We start from the raw sequence: 25709 nt of genomic DNA, 5'->3' as shown, positions 1-25709 counted from the left end.
CTAAAATTCAAAAATTGGGATGGGATAATTCAAAAATCTTTAATTACCATATTAAACATTTAAAGGGATAATTACAAGATATGGCATTATCCAAATTCCTTAAATTTAGGAATCTTATCTTGGGGAGGAGGCAATTTCGAAAACCCTAGGGTTGGATAACCCTAAAATTCGAAATCTTGGAGGCTAAGGAAAGGGTTTGGGAAACCCTATCAAATTTCGAAATCTAGGGTTTATGAACCCTAATTTCGAAAATTATGCCTTTAGGGTTTATTGGCTATAAACCCTAATATGTCAAATTAATACTTTTGAATAAAACTAATTGAAAACAAAAACCAAACGCTCTGATACCACTGATGGGTTTTATACAAACAATCCTATGTGTGCATGCAACCCTAGATATGGATCTATGTTTTCACTATTAGTCATACAACATTAGGAACACAAAAAGAAAAACTAGCATGCTCCTAGTAATTTCGAAAATCATAAGGAAGAATGAATTACATACCTCTTGTTGTTATATTGTAATAACAACTTGTTTCTTGAATCTTCTTATCTTTTAAAGCAAGTACCAGAAGTGTAGTACCTCTAATGGCTCACAAACACCAAGAGCAATTGAAGAAGTAAGAGAGAGAGAGAGAGAGAGAGAGAGAGAGAGAGAGAGAGAGAGAGAAAGGAGAGGTAAAATTCAGCTCTAGGAACTCTAGGGATCAAGTCACCGAATTTCTTATGCCAAGGGTCCTTTATATAAGTGTAGGAATTAGGGTTTCGGTCCTTATCCTTATCTGTTTGCTTAACCACCAAGCATCCCAAGGATAATTATAGAAGCCCTATCTTTGGACGAATTCTAAGGCCTTTAACCCCTTGAATTCATCCACCCTATCCCATAGGGTTTCCTTGCCCAACTTTGTAACTATCACATAATTACAGTTCAGTCCCCCTAGTTCAATTAACTTCTTTTAATCACAAAATTAATTTCTTAATTAATTCTTGACCAATGTTAATTAAACAAATATGATTTCTCTCTTAATATATTATTCTTATAATATATTAATAAATCATAATAACCTCTTTCTCTATTATTTCTCCAGTCAAGTTGCTTTGGTGAAGGCAACCCAAAAGGACCATGCACAACCGGGTCAAGTACTTACCAGATATGGTTACATGCTTAGACACTAATCCAACATTAGAGTCACTAACACAGACAAGCATCTCCTTTCTCTAGAACATGGACACATATTTTTATTGTTAGATTCCTTCATTATGTATTTACGAAGAGCCTTTGTTTCTTTTTAGTTGCGCAGATTTCCAAACAAGGTGTTAAGGTCCATAGTGTGGATCTTATCGCTGTTCTTGAGGAAATCATCGTAATGTTCCCAGTTTTTTTTCCCAAAGAGTCTAAGAACTTTAGCACCAACTGAGATGAGTGTTTAGTGGTGCCCAACCTGTGCATTTCATTCACTAAACAGTTAAACCTATTAAAGGTTTGGGTCAGTGTCTCACCTTGCTGAGCAAAGAATGCTCATATCTCCGGTTCAAGTTGTTGATAGTTGTTGCTTGAACTTATACAGTGCCTTCGTATGCCACTGTCAGCATCTCCATCATTTCTTGTGTAGAGTCACAATTTTGAACTAGGTGATAAATTTGGTAAGGAAGAGAATTTTCTATGACAGCCCTTGCTTTCACATCTAATGAGTCTTCTATCTTCTTCATTGTAGCTTGACTTTCAGCTTCTACTTCAATCCGCCAGTGGGCACATTATCCATCATAGGTTGATACATAGGAATGTGAGGACCATGATTAATGATGTTGAGCATGTCATAGTCCATGGTTTTAAGAACAACCATGGCTTTTGTCTTCAATATAGCAAAATTATTTTCATCAAACAATGGAATTTTGTTTGCTGCAAAGGATTTTGGATTGTACTGCGACGAAGAAGACATGATATCTTGAATGTATCAGAAAACCTGCTCTGATACCACATGAAGGTTTATATATCGGATACAAACAAGTAAAAGAACAATAACAAATAACACAGAGTTACCACAAACATGATTTCACTAAGAAATGGTTCTCACAAAGAGAAGCAGCACAAAGAGACGATTAGGGTTGCAATGAGAACAACCCAATTACATGAATATATAGTTTACTAGTAACAATGGATCCCAAAATTAAGGGATTGATTCTAATCCAAATATACAGACTGATCCTAATCACCAGATTAAGGATCAGTTAACTGACAACTATCAATACTATAAATACAAAGAACAAAGTACAAATACTAGTATAATAGATCACACACTGACACTGATGCTTGTAAGTACGTGCATTAGAGTTGGTGTTGGCGCTTCCGTTGGTACTGATGGTCAGCGTGTGTTAGTACTTGACTCATCAGATTGAAAGGTTCGACCTTACATAAGGCTTCATTCCTTTAGGTGTAAATATACTCAGGGTGATAAATAATGAAGTCTTATATAGTGTGATAGGACTTACCTACGGGTGTACAAAACCATAGTGAAAATGGTGTAACTTTTAGTGTGTTGCAAGTCAAAATCCATTAAATGATGTGGCTTTGCAGGTTGTTTCAAGTAAATATACATTAGGTGTGTTACTGTTATAATTGAATTGATGTATTTTTGATGTATTGGTAATCCTTACAACGGGCCTCTTAAGGCAATATATGTTCGATGTATGAATTGGTGCTAATTGCTATTAATATTGGATTTTTATTAAATAGTTAGTGATTTATATAATAAACTGGGTGTATTAGACAATTATGTATAACTATTGGATCAATAAATGGTTGTACTTGTTAAATTATGGCTTAATAGACCGTAGAGTATAATAGATATCAATATAATAGTTAATAATATTATTTATTAAATTTATGTGTTAGAAGTTTTATGGTGACAGATAAAATGGATGTTAATAGTCTTTCTAAAGATGATAGAGTGGGGAATATACATTTGGTTGGCGAGATATCCAATGTTGTTGGAAACAGATATTCAATCATTGGAAATGATTTGAGCTGTAAGTCGAGTACCTATTAATAATATATAATCATGCCGTTGGTTGAGCTATAAGTTAAGTACCTATTAATAGTTGAATATGTAATGGTGCAATCATTGGAAATTATTTGAGATGGATGTAACTATTGATAATTTATATTTAGTAAAAAATATATATAATTTCGGTAATAAACTGAAAGTCGTTATGGTGTTGGAGAAAGGATTTATCTATCACAATAATGTGGTTGAAATTATATCTATATGATTTGTAGGTTAGTCACTAAGGTTTATAGCTTAACATTTGTGTTTGTTGTGCCTTTCAGGTTCATGTAGATTCATTAAGGGAATAAAGTTGTCGCAAAGAGATAGTAACGTCCGTCTCTGATCTTGTATTATTATTATTTTATGTACGATCCTTTTTGATAAATTCTTGTATCGATCGATTGGTTAATACAAGTGTACACCGTATTGAGTTATGGTTTAAAAAATAAATTTTTTTTTGGTATACTTTGTGTTGAAAATAATGGGGTTTTTAGGTTTTCAATACAATGTACATGCGAAATTTCAATTAAACACTTAAGGGTACATGCAACCTAAAATTGGATCTATGTCTTTTTCATATTTAATAGAAACATACTTATGAAGAACACAACCAAACCCTATGAATTCAAAATTCATGTTTAGAACACATACCTTTTATAGATCCAAGCAAGCTAGTCAAAGTCTACTTGTCTCATTGGAAAACCTATCTCCAAAATTATGCGAGCCTCTAATGTTTCACACCCACAACGCAAGAAACTCGAAGATAGAGTGGAGAGATGGGAGAGAGGTGAGAATTTCATAATTCCACTTAGGAATGTGATAGCTAAAAATTGCAAGGGTCAAGGCTCTATTTATAGCTACATGGAAACCCTAGAAACCCTAGATTTGAACATAAAATAATAATATTTCAACTCAGGTAGTTATCTAGTTTCCAGGTTATCAAATGGAGGCTTCCAAAACCCTATCAAAGGGCTCCAAAAACCGGCCATCTGTAGAGGATTCTAGTTCCTCTCCATTGTTTAACTATTGAACAATTACAACTCAGACCTTGTACCTTTAATTAATTCTAATTAACCTAGATTTAATTCCAAATTAATTCTAAGTAATTCTTAATTAATTATTGCTATTTCTAATTAATATATTAATCATATAATATATTAATAAATCATTTTATCTCTTTCCTGTAATCAATCTAAGTTATTTCATGGTTATGAGGGTAACCCAAAAAGCATTTTATTTTTATTCTTCAACATTATACCAATTTAGTTAGGACCTTAGACACCTTAATCCAACAGTCTCCCACTCTGATAAGTCGCTAACTACAATTGCAAGTACAACTCTGAATAACAAGTAACAATTATTTTCCAAAGACACTGCCAAATACTGATTAGATGTCGGTCCTAAGATAAGTGATCAACTATCCCTTCATTCTTTCTGATATCGTATGGACGCGAGACGTCATTAGAACTAACTGAACACATCAATTTAGTCTTAGCTGGGCCCATCATTATAATGTCAACATCAAATCACCGAGGGGCCCAAAGATATTGCTTTTTCATGTTAAGGAAAAAGGAACGAATAAACTTTGACTATATAATCATTAATTTTACTCACTAAATCATGCATGGAATTACAGTTTATAACACCTAGTTACGAGATGCGTTAGAGTAAACCAATGCACAACTGATTTTGTAAAATATGACTTATATATCACTATTTTAAGAATAGAATATATTATCGTCTTAGAATTACCCGTGATTGAATCCATGAAGTAATCTCTAAGCGCGGGTTTAACCAATACTCAAAATCCCTATTTTCAAAGTACTCATGAATCTTGCAGCAATCCCTATGTTATGTCCAATCCCTATGGAAAATCTACAAACGATTCATGACATTCTTAAATCAATACTTACTTCCAAAGTATGACTTACAGTGGCATTTTCAATAAACTAATATTCTGGAAGTAAAACATGCAAAACGAAACACAAGAATAAATTAATTGACAAATGGCAATATACACTTTGAATACAAATAAGTATATATTTAATTAGTCACCATTCAGTTACAATTTATTATTGCTACAATGTTTCAAAACATCAACTAACTACTAAAATCTAGAATCTAATATCATCTCTTAGCCCAATGCTCCTAGAATGCTCAAAGTGTTTGATCTTTCTTAACCCTTTGTGAGAGGATCAACATGATTCTCTTTTGATGAGACACGATTCACTAAGAGTGCTCCTTTTTCAACTTTATGTCTGATGTGGTGGTATTTTTTCTTGATGTGACTAGATCTACCATGATACTTAGTTTCTTTGGTCAAAGCCACCGCACCCTCGTTATCGTAGAAAATCTCTATTGGTTCTTGGATTGATGGAACAACTCCAAGATCTCCAATAAAATTATTCAACCACATGGCCTCCTTTGCTGCCTCGTTTGTAGCGATGTACTCTGGTTAACAAGTAGAATCAACCACTATTTGTTTCTTGGAACTTTTTCAAGTTATCGATCCACCATTAAATAGAAAGACCCATCAAGATTGAGAGTAACTATTATCCCGATCTATGTGAAAATTGGCATCACTATATCCACTCACTTTAAGTTAATCTTTTCCACCAAGAACTAAGATCGTATCTTTTGTTTTCCCAAATACTTAAGAATGTTTTTCACTTCAATCCAATGAGCTAAAATAGGATTCCCTTGATATATGCTAACCATGCTCAAAGCATAAGTCACATCAGGTCGAGTACATGACATAGCATACATGATCGATCCTATAACCGAAGCATACGTGACTCAACTCATAGTATCTATTTTCTTATCCCTAATATGGCATTGAACCTTGCTTAACTTATAGTATGATGCATGGACAGGTCCCCTTTCTTGGAGTTCTCCATACTGAAACGCTTCAGTATTTTATCCAAGGATGTACTCTGGCTAAGTCCTAGTAAGCGTTTATGCTTGTTCCTGTAAATTCTAATCCCCAAAATATACATAGCCTCTCCTACATCCTTCATAGTGAAACATTTCCCAAGCCAAGACTTAACTTCTTGTAACGTTGAAACATTGTTTCCTATTAGTAGTATGTCATCCACATACAAGACTAGAAAGGTCACTATACTCCCACTAGCTTTGACATACACGCAAGACTCATCCTCACTTCTATAAAATCCAAACTCTTTGACCTTTTCATGGAAGAAAATATTCTAGATACAAGATGCTTGTTTCGGTCCATAGATGGACTTCTCTAGCTTGCACAACTTATTAGGGAATTTAGCATGCACAAAACCTTTTGGTTGAGCCATGTAAACATCCTCATCCAGTTTCTGATTAAGGAAATCAGTCTTCACATCCATTTTCCATACTTCATTGTCCTAATGAGCAACCATGTCAAGCATTATCCTAATTGATTTAATCTTGGCAACTGGTGAAGAGGTCTCATAATAGTCAATCCCTTGGGTTTGAGTAAATCCCTTTGCAACTAGCCTTGCCATAAAGATCTATACATTAGCATCTATGTCTTTCTTTTTCTTGTTGATCCATTTACAAACTACAGTCTTTCGACCAGGTGCTCAATCAACGAAGGTCCACACTTGGTTGTCATACATGGATTGGATCTCGCTATCTATTGCCACTTCCATTTAGCCGCCTCAGGGGCCTTCCATCGCTTCCTTATAGTTAGCCGGCTCATCCAAATTTACCAATGTTTCATCACTTATAAACGTATCCCCATCTGCCGTTATATGGAAAGCATAGAACGAAGGTGGTGCGCTAATCCTACTGGAACAACGAAGAGGTAATGAAGTGTCAATTGGCTCAACAGGTTCAGCCTCAGGTTGAGAGGTAGTGTCATCGAAGATTCCTTCACTGGATGTCTCTTGAATTTCTTCAGGATCAATTTTACTCCTACTTCCCTCTTTGGAAATGAGCTCTCTCTCGCGAAAGATGCCCCTACGAGCTACAAAGACCGCATTGTCACTAAGTCTGTAGAACAAATATCCAAAGGACCTTTGTGGGTAACTAATCAAAATACATCTCTCAGCTCTGGGTTCTAGTTTAGCTTGGTTCTCGCGCCTAACAAGAACCTCACAACCGTAGACCTTGATGTGTGCGAGCGAGGGAGGTTTCCCTGTCCACATCTCATGTGGGTTTTTGGCAAACTTCTTGGTAGGAACAAGATTTACAATATAGGCTGTTGTTTCTAAAACATAACCCCATAATGATATTGGGAGTGAAGCTCGACTCATCATGCAACGAACCACGTCCAACAAGGTCCAATTACGCCATTAATCGACACCATTAAGTTGTGGCGTCCTAGGAGGTGTCAGTTGTGAAACAATTCCACATTCTTTCAGATAGTCGTTTAACTCGATACTAAGATATTCTCCACCTCTATCAGATCAGAGCATCTTTATCTTCTTGAGCAATTGATTCTCTACTATGTGTTTAAACTCTTTGAACTTTTCAAAAGTTTTTGATTTATGCTTGATTAAGTAGATATAGCCATACCTACTATAATCATCAGTAAACGTCACGTAGTAGCGATTAGCATCCCGTGCGGAAGATGTGAACGGGCAACATACATCAATATGGATTAGAGCCAACAAATCTTCACCTCTTTTCACAAGTTCCAGTGAAAGGTGATTTAGACATCTTGCCCAACAAACAAGACTCGCATTCAATGTTTCATTTTAGGTCAAATGATTCCAACACTCCATCCTTTTTGAGTTGGGCGATGCGTTTCTTGTTGAATTGCCCAACACGACAATGTCATAAGCATGCTTTGTCTATGATATTAAAAGAATAAATGTCATAAACATTATTGCCTAATTCATTCACACAAACAACTATTCATACACACCATCACAAGGATAAACTTTGAAAATAAATGCATCATTGCGATAAAAATAAATTGTACCATCATTATAATCAAAACCATAACGAAATCCTTTTCTAAATAAAGCATGAAATGAAATGATGTTTCGTGCCATTTATGGCGAATAACAACAATTGTTTAAATCAATCCTAACACTATCAAACACGAGCTCATAAGTTCTAATCCTGGTAACATCCGACTTTCGCTTATTCCCCATGATCAGGTTTAGCTTCCCATGTTCAACCTCTTCACTTTCCTTTAGCCCCAGAAGAGCTTGAAACCTTTCTCTTAGCTTCTTTCACTTCTTGGTGGTACTTGGGGCAACTTCTTCTCCAATGGCCCCTTTGCCCACAATGAAACCACATGACCTCTTTTGGGTCCGCAACAGGAGGAGTATCACAGTTGGGCTTTCCCTTTGACCCACTTGATTCTCGAATGTGGCCTTTCCCTTTCCACTTGGGTTGGGTATAGGCCTTTCTCTTCGTACCCTTTCCTTGTTGGATGGCCATGATTGGGGAAGTCGCAACACTATTGGAATGAGACTTCTTCATTCCTGCTTCAACTGTCTGTAATAGATTGTGAAGCTCAATCAACGTGGTCTCAGTATTTTTCAAATGATAGGTCAAGATGAACTGATCATGAGTATTGGGAAAGGAGTTAAACACCATATTAATGGCAAGATCCTTATCAAATTTCACGCTGAGCTTCTCCAATCTCTCTACGTGCCTCTGCATTTTCTGCACATGAGCGCACATAAATTCCCCATCTTTTAATTTGCATGCCATTAGGGCCTTAACGACTTCGTAGCAATCTTGTCTGACTTTTTTCAGAAACATATTAGACAAGTCCTGGTTCATTTCATAGGGTTAGTAGTCCTCATAGGTCTTCTGAAGCTCTGGTGCCTTGGTTGCAATCATAATGCAAGCGCTCTTTGTTGTATCATCAGTTTGTTGGGTATATTTAGCCAATTCTTCTGGAGTAGTAGTTTCTTTATTAATCATAGGAACATGATTATCAAGACATTACTCTTTATTTTCATATATCAATATCATTTTCAAATTTTGCAACCAGTCCATGTAGTTGGGACCAGTGAGCTTTTCTTTTGAAAAGATAGACAAGAGAGTGAAGTTGTGAGTGGTTGGAGGAGGAGGAGGAAGATTGACGTTTCGTGACATCTAAAATAAGAGACAAGATTTTAGTTAGTTGACTCATTTCCTTAACATTTTAACCCAAATTAATATTCAGCGCTAGGATCCGAAAATACAATTCAAAATTAAAAAGAGGAATGTCTTAATCTAATTACGAATTCATTTTAGGTAAGTAATGCAATTTACCAATTTCAATATAATATGAAATTCCTAGATTATTTGAGATTCATTGAACTTTTCAATATCATTTTTAATCTCGATTATGTTCTTCAATTTGCGACTGGGATGTCGAGGATCACAAATAAGATGTGAATAGTCATGCTAACCGGCTTGACATGGTCGAGGTCCTTTATAATCTTACATTGACATGGTTGTAAACCACACACGCTCCATCAACAACCATAAATTTCGAGTATGTTCCATCATTTCTACTTTGTAGTCCCACATTAGTGTGTCGGTTAACCACATACGCTCCACTAACGACTCACAAAGAAATGATGTGCGTTTATATGGATTAACATACAATTTCACATTTTTCCTAAAGTAACTACTGTGGAATTTTAGAATGTTCTAGTACTTCATACATTATACTCTTGATGTGATTATGTACTATCAAAACCATTCATCTAAAGACCCTCCACCACACAAAAGAGCGGTGGGTGAAAAGGACACTGATTCAATGGTCATTTTATAGGTCTTTTCCTTATACCCCTCTTATGGCACGGCTTCGTGAATGAGGCCTACTATTGATTCGAAACCCATTCAACTATGATTTAAAAACAAATTTTTTGGGTATACTTTGTGTTAGAAATAATGGGATTTTTGGGTTGTCAATACAATGTACATGCGGAATTTCACTTAAACACTTAAGGCTACATGCAACCTAAAATTGGATCTATATCTTTTTCACATATAATAGCAACATACTTATGAAGAACACAACCAAACCCTATGAATTTGAAGTTCATGTTTAGAACACATACCTTTTGTAGATCCAAGCAAGCTACTCAAAGTCTTCTTGTCTCCTTGTAAAACCTAGCTCCAAAATTATGCGAGCCTCTAATGTTTCACACCCACAATGCAAGAAACTCGAAGATAGAGAGGAGAGAGGGGAGAATTTCGAAATTCCTCTTAGGAATGTGATAGCCGAAAATAAAAAAGGTCAAGGCTCTATTTATAGCTGCCTGAAAACCTTGAAAACCCTAGATTTGAACATATAATAATAATATCTTAAATCGGGTAATTATCTAGTTTCTTGGTTATCAAATGAAGGCTTCCAGAACTCTATCAAAGGGCTCTAAAAACCGGCCATCTATAGAGGATTCTAGATCCACCCCGCTGTTCAACTATTGAACAATTACAACTTAGCTCTTGTACCTTTAATCAACTCTAATTAACCCATAATTAATTCCAAATTAATTACAACTAATTCTTAATTAATTATTGCTAATTCTAATTGATATATTAATCATATAATATATTAATAAATCATTTTAACTCTTTCCTGTAATCAATCTAAGCTATTTTTTGGTTATAAGGGCAACCCAAAACAGACTTTACTTTTATTCTTCAACATTATACCAATTTAGTTAGAACCATAGACACCTTAATCTAACAAAAAGTAATGTGTTACATAGTTGATGACGATTTGAGTCAGATAATGAAGAATCGATGGGGTTATTAAAAAAAGGATGTGATGACGGTGATTTAAGAAAGGAGAGAGAGAATAGGTTATAGGGTTGCGATAAATAAGGCTTACATGTTTTATTTAGGTGTGGTTTCCAGAAAAAACCGACAACTTTTTTACCATATTATCCTTTTTTAACCATTAATTTAATTAAAAAAATTATTTAAATTTTTTTATCTTAATCACATCTATGAATTATTTTGATCGTGGTTCTTTTGTTTTTCCAGAATAACTAGTTTCTATATCATCTTTTATATATATATATATATATATATATATATATATATATATATATATATATATATATATATATATATATATTAAACAAAGTTGTTAAAATTGTAATCCTAATTGTACGATCGTAAGATCTCATCTAGATAAACTGATCACATTCATGCTATGATCATTTTTGTGTAAGATCGTAAATCGAAAGATTGTTTTTTTTTTTAAATCTAATATTTTGTTTTGAGTTATATGAACTCTCCATAACTAATTTTGAATTGTTTATTGAAATGTTATATAATTTTCATGTTTTAAAGTATTTATTGTCAACTGAATGGTTAATCGATTCATGAATCACTATTAGAAAACATACATTTAATGGCACACATTGTCTATCATAAAGGGGTACAGATGACATGGAAATGTGTATTACTAAAGCCTATGTCATAAAGGAAGACGACACACATTTGCGTGTCATAAGCTTACGACATGTATTTACAACACACAATACGTGTCATTAAATCCTCTATCACAAAGGAAGACGACACATGTTTTTGCTTGTCATAATTTTATTTTTTTAAAAAATATTATTTATAGATTTACTAATTTTTAAATTAAATCACACATTTAATGTCTCGTAATACAAAATAAAATAGCATATGTAAAAAAATACAATACATTGCATCAAATTTAATGTCATATAAATAATTGTTCCAATGGTATATAAATGTAATGCATCAAATGTTAAGGAGATGAAACTCATCAACAAATAGTAGTAGAACCACAAGAACTTGGCAGCAGTCCATTCGTGTTCCATCATCGAGGTACAAAAAGAAGACTTAGATACTAGTAGATACTAGTTTGACTGACTCGAACTATTGCCCGACTTTACACCTTGCATATTAACACCACAAAACTTAATTGAATTTTTATATCTAATAAGATCTAACACAAAACTCAAAAGAAATTAGTATATGATATAATAATAAATAATATAAATCTTTAAAGTATGTTGTTATTTCTTGCATTTTAACCAAAAAAAAGAGTATGGTGCTATTTCTTGCATTTTATGTTTTTTTGAAGTCGAATAAATTAAAGTATGCTATTATTGCTTACATTTTAACCAAAAAGTGTCCATAATGCATGAAATAGCAACTTACTTCAACTTATTTGTGGAAAGGGAAAGTTAAATGGAAGAAATAGCAAAGTACATTGCTATTTCTTGCACTTGGGGACATAAAAGGACTTGTGTAGTAAAAAGAGTAAATTATGTTTTTTTTCAAGTCAAATCAATTAAAGTATGCTGCAATTTCTTACATTTTAACTAAAAAAATGCCTAAATGCATGAAATAGCACACAATCATGTTAAGGTAAAGAAGATAATTTCTCACCAGCCAAGCTGTGAAGGGAATTTTCGGCAGCCTATTATTGTGCATCTTGTATCGTCTTACCTATTCTAACGCCTACTTTCAAACATATCAACAATACCTACATTATTCATGCTTATTTAGCAATTAGCACAAACCTTATAATATATATGCAACCTTAAACTTTATAATCCTTGATTATTAATTCCATTTGATAAACCATGCCCCTTATTGTATATGTTAAGTTTATTGGAATAAACCCTAAAACTGAAATTCATGGATGTAAATGGGTACATGAATGTTATACCATAAGTGAAAAGACTCGAACAGTTCGATCCTCAGCTCCAAAAAATAGAAGTGACTGATCATCATAAAAGACCAAGCAAGTAGCATACCTATAGTGACCATACCTGTTGCAACATATAATAATCAAACATAAATAGAGAAAACGCTTGTAAAAAATTAGTTTTTATATGATTTTGCGCACATAGTTAATCTGATTACAAAAATAGTGAATTGTTCGAACCAAATAGTAGTTTCTTACCAGAAAGGTAACACTCCAACATCACTACAAAGTGAAATTAATCAAAATGAAAAATCACATATCATGTAGGTAAAATCATTTCAAAAAATGGGTTCTTTTTTGTTCATTTCTTTCTTCAATTCTTTATGAATTATTGTAATAAAAGACTATCTTACCACTGTATCACCCTCTTACCCAGTCCCAGAATGCAAAAGCATTATTACGATCAATCCCAAATTTCTCCGGATTTTAAAAAATAGGCCCTACCTGTCTTTGTTTCCAAATTAGAAATATGATCATGAATACTCCACAAGACAACTGACCTATCCTTACCTTCCAACACAAGAAACAAAAAACAAAAAACCGAATTATATATTTGTTGATTCCTTAAAAATCTCTCATCAAAACTTCTTATGAATCAATCAATATCAAAAACCGTTAAAATAGCCATGTTTTGCATAGTAGATCAAGAAAGTGTCTTTTCATATGTATCACCTCCAAAAAGTTCAAAGGGTGAAATTCAGTAGATTGTAAGAGAAAATCTGCATTTTCTTGATGACCCGTCAAAATATGCTAGGTGAGCAATATGAAGTAGTATCAAATTGATAAAGAAGCATATAAAGAGGATAAAATGAGGTAAAGGCAAAAAAGGAAGATAATTAAGTAATGTGTGTAAATATCTATGGCTTTTATTAAAGGGACACACCAGATCAAGAATAGACTCTGTAGCTCCTAAAACAATATGGAGATTAGTCTAAGCTTCAACATCCCAGATAAGGACTTGATTTATAAAAGAAAGAAAATGTAAAAATAATTTAAGCTCGAGAAATAAGAAAAGAATCATAATGAAATAGTTTATCTATATAAACAAGCTAAACATGGAAAGAATGAAGTGTGTAAGTTGAGTACTTGTGCATACATCAGGACTATTTGTGTGTGTGGTTACTATATTCATGTTATGGGGAAGCTCCCTAATGCGATTGACCTGCACAAAAATAAAAAAAGTCAAAGAAACATAAAATGACATCTTTAATAATGAAAAGAGTAATCAAAACGATAAGCATCAAGATTGAAATTCTTATTGGATGCACCTGTGATATGTGTTCTGCTACTGCTACTCTAGGTTTGCTAATTTCAAAATTCCCACTTTGTACTTGCCTGTTGAATTCAAAAACACTGAACCATCATACCCATTCAAAATTCAAGATACAATACACAATAATAACAAATTGGTATGCTAAACTGACAACACATTGATCCTTTTTAACATAAAACCACAAAATAAAAAACATTAAGCTTATTAAGAAAAAAAGAAATACCCTTACATCAGAAAGAGACAACCCTATATAACTGTCCAGATCAAGTTCTTAATGCATCAAGTCCATTAACTCAAAAAGAAAGAAACACACAAATACGAATAATGAGAACATGTGATTACTTTACCAAGCCCCTCCAAAACAGTAGGATTTGCATGCATGACAGAAAGGGTCACATCAGGTAGTGCTTATTGAAGCTTTAACTTAGCATCCCTTTGAACGAGATCCACCAAATGCCCTTATATCATGTGTAAAATGCTCTTACATATTTTAAAAGGTAAAAATAAAAAGAGATTCAGCAACAGAAAAAAGATAAAAAGGTAAAATGAAACTTGATCCCTTCCAAAACCCATTGATCCATCAGAATCATCCATCCCACCTTTTGAAAGTGTTGAGAATAAGATATGACCTATGGTGTTATTGAGACCATATTCAACTATTGCTTTGTATGCCATGTTTGTAGCCCTGTATCTTTACAAAAATATTTTATGATGTCTTACCTCAATCAAAATTTAATTCTTTTTAGAAATTACTGAAATACCTTGTCAATTTACACATGTAGGTTGTATCTATGTCAATTCTCTTGCTAAAAAATTAAATTTTATTCGAACTAGGTGAGCAAAAAAACATTTTATCAACTAGTTGACAACATGATATTAAAAAAACCCTAATTACTAGATGACACATAACTAGGTTTCTTATATTTAGTGACTAATTACTAAAGAAGATAGTTTGTACTTGGATTAGAAAATGGAAGATACAAAATACGTATGTATAACAATGTTTTAACAAATTGGATGTATTCTTGTGATGAAATCCAAACAAATTTTAAACTTTTGGAGTGTAATTTACGTGATCGCAAGATTGAAATTGTACAATTTTGAAAGATGTTGGGGGTACCATCTATGGGGCTTTCAAACGAAGAGAGAGAAAAATTCTTAAACACAACACCAACATGAAAGTAACTGATACGAGATGAAGGAATGTCTACATGGATGTGCCTTGTAGGGGAAACCAAAGGAAAAGATCCTGAGTCGCGATTTTGGTGAGATTAGAGATTTAGCCGTAGCTTATAGACCCGGAGAAGTTCCAATCAAATCGAATGTTGGTTTCAAATTTGGCATTGTATGATCTTTATTGAGTCGATTGTAAAGTTTGTGATTTCTTTTGGGTGGAGGCCGATTGGGAGTCCGTTTGAATGATGGTTCGAGCTCCCATTTTGGGAGAAAAATCCCTAGTTATTCAATGTTTTTTTCTGAGTAGTGGGCACTAGAGATGGCAAAAAAAAAACTAAGTACCCTATGGGTACCCGAAACCGAGTTGACCAGTAAGTCGCCGAGTTGACCAGGGACGGGGACGAGGATGGGTATTACCCAAATGCAAAAAACGGGGATGAGGACGGGGAAGGTTCTACTTGTCGGGTACCCATACCCATACCCGAAACCGGCCCTGGGTGCCTGAAATATATATATATATATATATATATATATATATATATATATATATATATATATATATATGTGTGTGTGTGTGTAAGAATTGTGGGTATAGAAAAGGCTTGGAAATTTTGAAAATTGTGGTTTTCACTTTCAGATTAAAGTATTTGGGCGGTACTCCCAATCTTTAATCGGATAAGACTCAAAATTGAGAAATCAGAAGAGAGAATGTTCAAGATGTTATGAAGAAGAAGAGTACCAACAACAGATTTCGGATATGATCATATAACCAGAAAAACTTCCAGTCTTAAAACTGCCAGATGACAGTTTTATGTCCTAAAACTGTCAAAACGTCATAAGCTCGACCCCAGCCACGGGCTCTACCCCGTGGACCCCACCAGGGGCTGCCGCCCCTTGCACCCCGCTCCCAGGGGCGCTGCCCCCAGACCCCCGTCGGTTCAGGGGCTTCGCCCCTAAATAGCAGTATACTTTCAACAAAGACAAAATTAAACAAATGTGCACTCCGCACCATACCGATTTGTTCAATAATTGTCAAAGTGACATTGATCAACAAATTAACCCATTACACTTCAATAACATTAGTGATATAAAATCACCAACAAACCTCCCCATTTAAGTGTAATCTTGGTTAACTTAACATTAAAATCATAACAACAACAAACTGATGCATCAATGAAATATCGTGACGATTGAATTTTACATTAGTATATTACTCATTCCAAATATTCGAATATCAGGGTATCACTAAGGATTGAACCCTTTCTAGTCTAAGTGAATACATGAAGATAATATACACAACAATTTACATTCTCAAAGTTCTAACTTAACACTATATTTTATTAGCTTGTGTCCCATCCTTCAATAAGCATATCAAAGCCAAGTCCTAACTTCTTGAAGCAGCTAAACTTCATGCTTATATAGGCAGTCCTTTTATTCTTGCACCTGCAAATGCAATTTTTCAAAAGAACTATTAAGAATATAAATTCAACCTCCTTAACTTGCAGTACTGAACACATACCTTGGGATGATGATAATAATGTGTTCCAATCTTCAAATATCAAGCTTTCCACATTGAATTCAACATCTAATATTACATTAGATGGGAATTGGGTATCTCAATATAAAAGATTTTAAGTGGACTTTAAACCCATCCATACAGCAGCCTTGTGCACAAGATCTCTTGCTAACCCTTTGGTTAGATGATCGGCTAAATTAAACTGAGTTCTTACAAACTCCACAGATATCATACCAGTCATGATGAGCTCACGAATCATGCTATGTGTAACACCTAAATGTCTAAACTTTCCATTGTACACTTGACTATAAGCCTTAGCCAAGGTTGCAGCACTATCACATCTGATAGAAATAGTAGATATCGGTTTGGGCCATAATGTGACACCCATAAATTTTTTTTCCAAATTTAACTTTAAAACTCATTCCAAATTCATCAAAACATTACACACCGGTTTTCAAAATGTATAATATCAGACTTTTCCTAGAAACATAAACAAAACATGAGGAGTTGTACGATCACGCCTTCGCCTTGCCGCGATCCCCTGATGTACCTGAAACAATAAACTGAAACTGTAAGCCCGAGAGCTTAGTGAGTTCCCCCAAAATACCGATACACTGCACATAACACATATATAAACAACAACATGAACTGGGTCTACAGCTTTACAAACTGGATTACCCCCTGGGCCCAGAGTGTGAGTCTGGATTGCCTTACGGGCCCACATCTCACATCTGGCTTGCCATCGAGCCCACAGTACGAGTCTCCCTCAGCTCGTAACTGGAATGCTCTCGAGCCCACAGTACGAGTCTCCCTTAGCTCGCATCTGGAATGCTCCCGGGTTTGTTGGTTACCGCACGAAGCAGTATCACCTCAACCCATCCAACATAACATGTCCACATATAAACATAACCACTGTGCATGCAAATAATCATATAACAACGCCGGTAACCCTACAGATCTACCCAAGTGGCATAACCACTAGCATGCAATCACTAATCCACACTCAACATAATAACACTAATTGGATAACATATTCAATGGGCCGGCCTTGGTGCCTTAGACCCCTTAGTATAGCGAGGATAACTCACCTCGCAACTGTCGTCTGAAACTAGAAAGCTCAACTCCCGGATCACCACCACAAACTCCACCACCTATATCTGACACATCACAAAGTTCATAGGTTCCCAAGATACTTCCAGAAGTCCAATAGTCAACCCTTGCCCAAAGTCCAAGTTAACTTTCAAGGTCAACAGTCCATGTTGACCTCAACTCGTCGAGTACCCTTAGTTACTCGCCGAGTTCCTGGCATGACTCGCCAACTCGCCGAGTCACTCGAGTGGCTCGTCGAGTTCCTAGTGTTAGTGGCCGTAACCCGTTGGCCAACCCTCCGAGTTTTCCCTTTACAACTCGCCGAGTTCATACGTGTCCGAAGGTTGGGAAAACCCTAACCGACTCGCCGAGTCATTCTACTGACTCGCCGGGTCTACGACAATCTTCAACGGACTCGCCGAGTTTTTCATCCAACTCGTCGAGTACAGGACCATCTTCATGTGGCTCGCCGAGTTGACTATGCAACTCGCCGAGTCCCTTCAGACCTTCATCCATACAGGTACTTTTTAAGCCATGCAACGACTCCATATTGCAGATCCAAGCTTATAAGGCATGTTTATCACGTAAAGTTGCAAACTATACGTGCATGCAAGGCCCTAGAGACTCTAAATGACCAATCTAAGCTTCTAATGGAGCTTTACACCTTAGGAAAGTCTCATTCTTGCAAAAGCTGGAAACTTTATGGACTTAGAGACCCAAGAGAGTTCAGATTTGAGGTTGCAACCTCAGATCTTAGCTCAGACACAAGAAAGGCTTCCTAATAAGCTAGAAAAGCCCTAAAATCCACCCAAAATAGATCTAGAATGAAAAGGGGGTTAGGAAAACGGCTTAATACCTTCCAAAAAGGATGCCAACTGAGGTAGATTTCTGGTTCCACACGTTCCTTGCTCCTAGTCACTTGATCTCCAAGCTTCTTCCCACCAAAAATCCTCTTCCCAAGCTTAAGAACACAAATGGAGTACACTCACACGAATTAGGGTTTAAGGTTGTCAAGTAACTGTAAAGGGGAGGCCGGGGAAGGCCAATGATCCTTTAAATAGGGTGCAATACCCCGGGATTTAGGGTTTCATCTGCCAGCTCCTACTCGTCGAGTCCCTTCTTGGACTCGGTGAGTAGGTCACTAAAATACGTGGACCAACCCGCTGCTACTCGACGAGTAGGGCAACCAACTCGTCGAGTAGACCTTGAAATCAAAGAAATTCTTATATAAATCAATACCTGAGAATCGAAGTGTTACAATTCTCCCCCACTTGAACTAGACTTCGCCCTCGAAGTCTGTCGCGACGAACAGCTCCGGGTAGTGCTCCCGCATCTCTGCCTCTCGCTCCCACGTCCACTCGGACCCCCTCCGATGTTCCCACTGTACCTTTACCAAAGGTATCTCTTTGTTCCGCAGGACTTTCATCTTCCTTTCCAGTATGGCCACAGGCCTCTCTACGTAATTCAGGCGCTCATAGACCTGTAAGCCACCTTGCCAACCCTGGAAATGATCCTGAACGACCCAATGTAACGGGGCCCCAATTTCTCCTCTTCCTGAAGTGAATTACACCCTTCCAGGGTGATACCTTCAGGAGTACCATATCACCCACCTGAAATTCTAACTCAGATCGACGTCTGTCGGCGTAACTCTTTTGCCGACTCTGAGCGGTCTGCAAACGCTGCCGAATCTGTTGACTGTTCTCAGTAGTCTGCAAGACTACTTCCGTCCGCCTCATCCCTGTGTCTAACCTCACCCCAACAAACCGGTGTGCGACATCTCCGTCCATACAACATCTCGAAAGGCGGGGCGCCAATACTGGAATTATAGCTGTTGTTGTAGGCGAACTCTGCAAGGGGCAGGTGGGAATCCCAGCTCCCACCTAAGTCAATAACGCACGCCCTCAACATATCCTCGAGGGTCTGAATGGTCCGCTCACTCTGACCATCGGTCTGCGGATGATATGTTGTACTAAAGTGCAGCCGCGTGCCCAGTTCCTCGTGGAACTTCTGCCAGAATCGTGAGGTAAATCTAACATCTCGGTCGGAAACAATAGATACCGGAACTCCATGGCGAGCGAAGATCTCGCGAACATACACGTCGGCTAACTTCTCCGCCGAAGAACTCTCCCGAATAGCCAAGAAATGGGCGCTCTTGGTTAATCGATCTACGATGACCCATATAGCATCAAATCCCTTTGCCGTCCTCGACAACTTGGTAATGAAGTCCATCGTGATCTGTTCCCATTTCCACATGGGAATCTCTAGAGGCTGCAGCTTACCATACGACCTCTGGTGTTCGGCCTTGACCATCCTGCAGGCCAAGCGCCTCTCGACATACCAAGCGATTTATCGCTTCATACATGGCCACCAGTAACTCAAACTCAGGTCTCTCTACATCTTGGTGGCCCCCGGGTGAATAGAAAAATGAGACTTGTGAGCCTCTTCCATGACCGTCTGCCTGACCCCACCGGACATCGGAACCCAAACTCGACCGCATCGGGTCAACAATCCCCGGCTATCCTACACAAACTGGGTACTCTCACCCTTGATCCTCTCCAGCTTCCAATTCTCCGGTCGCATGCCCTCAACCTGGGCATCTTTAATCAAACTTACAAGCGGAGAATCCACCGCTATCCTCATACATCTCGCTGGGGTGGAAGACCCAGCTGACCTGCAGCTTAGAGCGTCCGCCACCACATTTGCTTTCCGGGGTGGTAAAGGATCTCACAATCGTAGTCCTTGACTACATCCAGCCACCTGTGCTGCCTCATGTTCAGGTCCGGCTGATCCATGATATGCCTCAAGCTCTTGTGATCCGTGTATATGGTGCAACGGACCCCGTATAGGTAATGTCTCCATATCTTGAGAGCAAACACCACTGCTCCCAGCTCCAAATCGTGTGTAGGGTATCTCGTCTCATGCGGCTTCAGCTTCCGCGATGCATAAGCTATCACTCGTCCTCTCTGCATGAGGACCGCCCCCAAACCTGTGATGGATGCATCACAGAACACCACAAAATCCTCAACTCCCTCCGGGAGTGTCAAGACTGGGGCCTCGCACAACCGCTGTCGGAGGGTCTCAAACACCCTCTGCTGCTCAGGGCCCCACCAGAAACCCACCCCCTTCCTCGTCAGACGAGTGACAGGTACTGTAATCTTGGAGAAATCCTGAATGAATCTCCGGTAGTACCCCGCTAATCCCAAAAAGCTCCTGATGTCCGAGGGATATTTCAGAACCTCCCACTGCATGACCGCCTCGATTTTGGCCGGATCGACCAAAATCCCCTCCTGGTTAACGAGGTGTCCAAGGAACTGGACTTCTCGTAACCAAAACTCGCACTTCGAGAACTTGGCATAGAGCCATTCTCGCCTCAAGACTCCCAATAACTCCCGTAGATGCTCCTCATGCTACTCTCGGGTCTTGGAATACACCAAGATATCATCTATGAACACAATGACCGAACGATCGAGCATCGGTCTGCAGACCGGATTCATCAGAGCCATAAATACTGCTGGCGCGTTGGTGAGCCCAAACGGCATCACCACGAACTCGTAATGTCCATAACGCGTCCGGAACGCGGTCTTCTCCACGTCCTCCTCCCTCACACTAACCTGATGATACCCGGATCTCAAATCGATCTTGGAAAACCAAGATGTGCCCTGTAACTGATCGAAGAGATCATCTATCCTCGGGAGTGGATAACGGTTCTTCACTGTTAACTTGTTCAACTCCCGGTAGTCGATGCACATCCGGTGCGAACCGTCCTTCTTCCGGACAAAAAGAATCGGTGCTCCCCACGGAGAACTGCTAGGTCGGATGAACTGCTTGCCCAGCAGTTCCTGCAGCTGTGACGACAGCTCCTGCATCTCGGGTGGCGCCAATCGATACGACGCCTTGGCGATAGGGGCCGCACCAGGAACCAGGTCGATCCGAAACTCGACCTGCCTCTCCGGAGGTATCCCTGGCAACTCCTCCGGAAACACATCTGCAAACTCCCTGACCACAGGAACATCGGAAACCGAAATCTGATCCCTGGCTCGCATATCCAATACATACGCTAGGTAACCCTCACCCCCGTGCTGAATATACTGCCGAGCCCTGGCGGCTGAACAAAACCCTGATCCCACTCTGGTGTCCTCACCATATACAATCAACTCTCCCCCACTTGGGGTTCAAACCACTACCCACTGACCCTTGCAATCAATCATGGCACCGAAATAACTGAGCCAGTCCATCCCCACAATCACGCATACATCCCTCATGGGGATCGAAATCAAGTCTATCGGAAAAGGTATCCCGAAGATCTCCATCTCACACCCTCGGTAGATCGAAGAAGCAGAAACCCCGTGTTCGTTGGCGATAGACACTCGCAACGGACACTCTAGCTCGCCTACTGGCACTTTGAACTCCCTACTAAATGTCTGAGATACAAAAGACCGACTCGCCCCCGAGTCAAATAAATCCAATGCAGGTAAGGAGTTCACTAGAAACGTACCTAATCACAGGTACAACAGATAAGCATACAACAGATATAGTGAATGAGATAAAGGATAGAAACATACCAGCAACCACATTCGGTGCTGCCTTCGCCTCCTCGACCGTAAGCTGAAAGGCACGCCCCTGAGCCTTCGGGGGCTCTGCCCTACCCTACCTCCCATTGGTAATCCTCAGTGTAGCCGGCGCGGGAGCCTGCGCCGACTTAGCGGCAAGTAACGGACAGTTGGCCTTCACGTGGCCAACCTGATCGCAGTGATAACATAACCTCATACCCTGAATTGGCACTGCCTGACGACAGTCCTTCGCGTAATTCCCCTCCTTGCCACACCTGTGGCACCCACTACCAGCTCGACACACACCAAAATGACCCTTGCCACACTTCCCACAAGTGCGGCTCTGCTGACCCCCGGTCCTAGTATCAGCGGTCTTAGACCGCTTCGGCGCCGGCTGAGACTGTGTCGGGGCCTACCGCTGCTCTCTTAACTGCAGCTCAATCTCCAAGTCACGCCGTCTAGCGGCCTCCTACAACTCCAGAAGAGCATCACATCGCTGGGTAGACATAAACTGACAGATATCCGTCTTGAGCATGCTCAAATAACGGGTAATCTGGGCCTGCTCGGAAGCAAACTCTGGGCAAAACATCACCCTCTCAGTGAACATACGGGTAATCTCCGTCACCGACTCCCCATCCTGTCTCAAAATCAGAAACTCCTGTGCCAAACGTTCCCGCTCGACCCGCGGAATGTAACGGGCGCGGAACATGTCCCTGAACTGCTCCCAAGTAACAGCAGCTCTCTGATCATCAGTGTACGACCCAATCGCAAATCTCCACCAGTCCTTGGCCCCGGAGCTTAGCAGGTTTAGAGCACACCTGAACTTCTGGTCAGTAGGACACGAGCAGGTAAAGAAACACCCCTCCACATCTGAGATCCACCTCATAGCCTTGATGGGGTCCTGCGTCCCATCAAAAGTAGGTGGCTTCGTGTTATCGAAGTCCCTATACTGAAAGCCCCTACTAACTCCTCCCCCTTCTGCGGATACAGCTGATGCAGCTGCCGCGACAGCTGTCTCTGCAAGAGTTGCGTAGTGCTCATCAAAGTACTCAACCATGGCGGTCTTAATCGACGCGAACATTTCCGGCAGCTGTGCCCGGTACGCAACAACAACCTCATCATGCAGGATCTCTCGAATCCTGGCATCCAACTCCTCTGTACTCATCTGCACCACGGGCTCAGGTGCTATTGGCCCCTCCTGGCCTTCATCTCCTGATCCTGATCCTGAACCGGATCCAGCCACAAAGCGTCTCGTCATCACCATTCTGAAACATACCACAAGATATCAGATAATCCACATAAATAATTGGGAGCCAACTCCCAACTAACCCTAGGGGTTGTGACTTCCTTAATACACGTATGCGTCCTGTGCTTTCAGTAGTACGGGCCCATACTACCTTCCACACCTACCCATATTTGTATCAAGTATCACCACAACACCCTAATAATACATAAGCATAGAGAGCGCTCAATCTCCACTCCTAGAGGAATGCTAAATATCTCATAACTGGCCTCCCAGTCTCTCACAACCCACCCATCCATGAAACTTTCACCAACCCTGCAGCACTAGTGTATGCTAGACATACATAATGATGGACCCTATAGACTTTCGAATATCCAATCCTACCCTAAGCTCCCAATCAAACAAGAGCAGAACATAAGGCCAAATCGAACATTCTCAGGCTATAAGATCTTAATTATGTATAACCGTAATGCATACACTAAGCAACTACAGTAATGATGTCAATTTCATATAAGGAAAACCCTAGGCTAGCAGGCATCATATAATCAGGAAATTCTATCATGCAATTCCTGAAGATCCCTAGCTTATCTCTAGCATGATGTTCTAACATATCACATAATCAAATAACTGTATGGCATTTTGGGGTCTACTTACTGGCTCCGGCTGATCGTACACCCTCATCCTCCTACACTTATTTTGAAAAACCATTTTTAGAAATCATTTGAAAACCTTTCCTTGATTTGAGACTAGATTCACACGCATGTTCCTCCAATTCACTCAAACCAAGGCTCTGATACCAACTTGAAACACCCATAATTTTTTTTCCAAATTTAACTTTAAAACTCATTCCAAATTCATCAAAACATTACACACCGGTTTTCAAAATGTATAATATCGAAGTTTTCCCGGAAACATAAACAAAACATGAGGAGCTGTACGATCACGCCTTCGCCTTTCCGCGATCCCCTGATGTACCTGAAACAATAAACTGAAACTGTAAGCCCGAGAGCTTAGTGAGTTCCCCCAAAATACCGATACACTGCACATAAAACATATATAAACAACAACATGAACTGGGTCCACAGCTTTACAAACTGGATTACCCCCTGGGCCCACAGTGTGAGTCTGGATTGCCTTACGGGCCCACATCTCACATCTGGTTTGCCATCGAGCCCACAGTACGAGTCTCCCTCAGCTCGTAACTGGAATGCTCTCGAGCCCACAGTACGAGTCTCCCTTAGCTCGCATCTGGAATGCTCCCGGGTTTGTTGGTTACCGCACGGAGCAGTATCACCTCAACCCATCCAACATAACATGTCCACATATAAACATAACCACTGTGCATGCAAATAATCATATAACAACGCCGGTAACCCTACAGATCTACCCAAGTGGCATAACCACTAGCATGCAATCACTAATCCACACTCAACATAATAACACTACTTGGATAACATATTCAATGGGCCGGCCTTGGTGCCTTAGACCCCTTAGTATAGCGAGGATAACTCACCTTGCAACTGTCGTCCGAAACTAGAAAGCTCAACTCTCGGGTCACCACCACAAACACCACCACCTATATCCGACACATCACAAAGTTCATAGGTTCCCAAGATACTTCCAGAAGTCCAATAGTCAACCCTTGCCCAAAGTCCAAGTCAACTTTCAAGGTCAACAGTCCATGTTGACCTCAACTCGTCGAGTACCCTTAGCTACTCGCCGAGTTCCTGGCATGACTCGCCAACTCGTCGAGTCACTCGAGTGGCTCGTCGAGTTCCTAGTACCAGTGGCCGTAACCCCTTGGCCAACCCGCCGAGTTTTCCCTTTACAACTCGTCGAGTTCATACGTGTCCGAAGGTTGGGAAAACCCTAACCGACTCGCCGAGTCATTCTACTGACTCGTCGGGTCTACGACAATCTTCAACGGACTCGCCGAGTTGTTCATCCAACTCGTTGAGTACAGGACCATCTTCATGTGGCTCGCCGAGTTGACTATGCAACTCGTCGAGTCCCTTCAGACCTTCATCCATACAGGTACTTTTTAAGCCATGCAACGACTCCATATTGCAGATCCAAGCTTCTAAGGCATGTTTATCACGTAAAGTTGCAAACTTTACGTGCATGCAAGGCCCTAGAGACTCTAAATGACCAATCTAAGCTTCTAATGGA

General features: G+C 39.2%; 2 long non-coding RNA genes across 2 annotated transcripts; both read right to left on the bottom strand.

Annotated features, from left to right (window-relative positions):
* Positions 1 to 11696: 11696 nt before the first annotated feature.
* LOC145134400 (uncharacterized) lies at positions 11697 to 13654 on the bottom strand. The gene is made up of 3 exons (XR_013719125.1): positions 12655 to 13654; positions 12372 to 12468; positions 11697 to 11874 (listed from the first exon to the last, which is right to left on the bottom strand). It is a non-coding gene; the product is annotated as an uncharacterized LOC145134400 (long non-coding RNA).
* A 44-nt stretch (positions 13655 to 13698) lies between these two features.
* LOC145128502 (uncharacterized) lies at positions 13699 to 14703 on the bottom strand. Its single transcript, XR_013716942.1, has 3 exons — positions 14309 to 14703; positions 13962 to 14028; positions 13699 to 13855 (listed from the first exon to the last, which is right to left on the bottom strand). It is a non-coding gene; the product is annotated as an uncharacterized LOC145128502 (long non-coding RNA).
* Positions 14704 to 25709: the final 11006 nt, after the last annotated feature.

This window comes from Lactuca virosa, chromosome 8 (assembly GCF_052849685.1).
Source record: "Lactuca virosa cultivar CGN04683 chromosome 8, Lactuca_virosa_CGN04683_v6, whole genome shotgun sequence".
NCBI classification, from domain to species: domain Eukaryota; kingdom Viridiplantae; phylum Streptophyta; class Magnoliopsida; order Asterales; family Asteraceae; genus Lactuca; species Lactuca virosa.
Note: the sequence above shows the minus strand (reverse complement) of the source record. Positions and strands in the feature narration are given on the sequence as shown.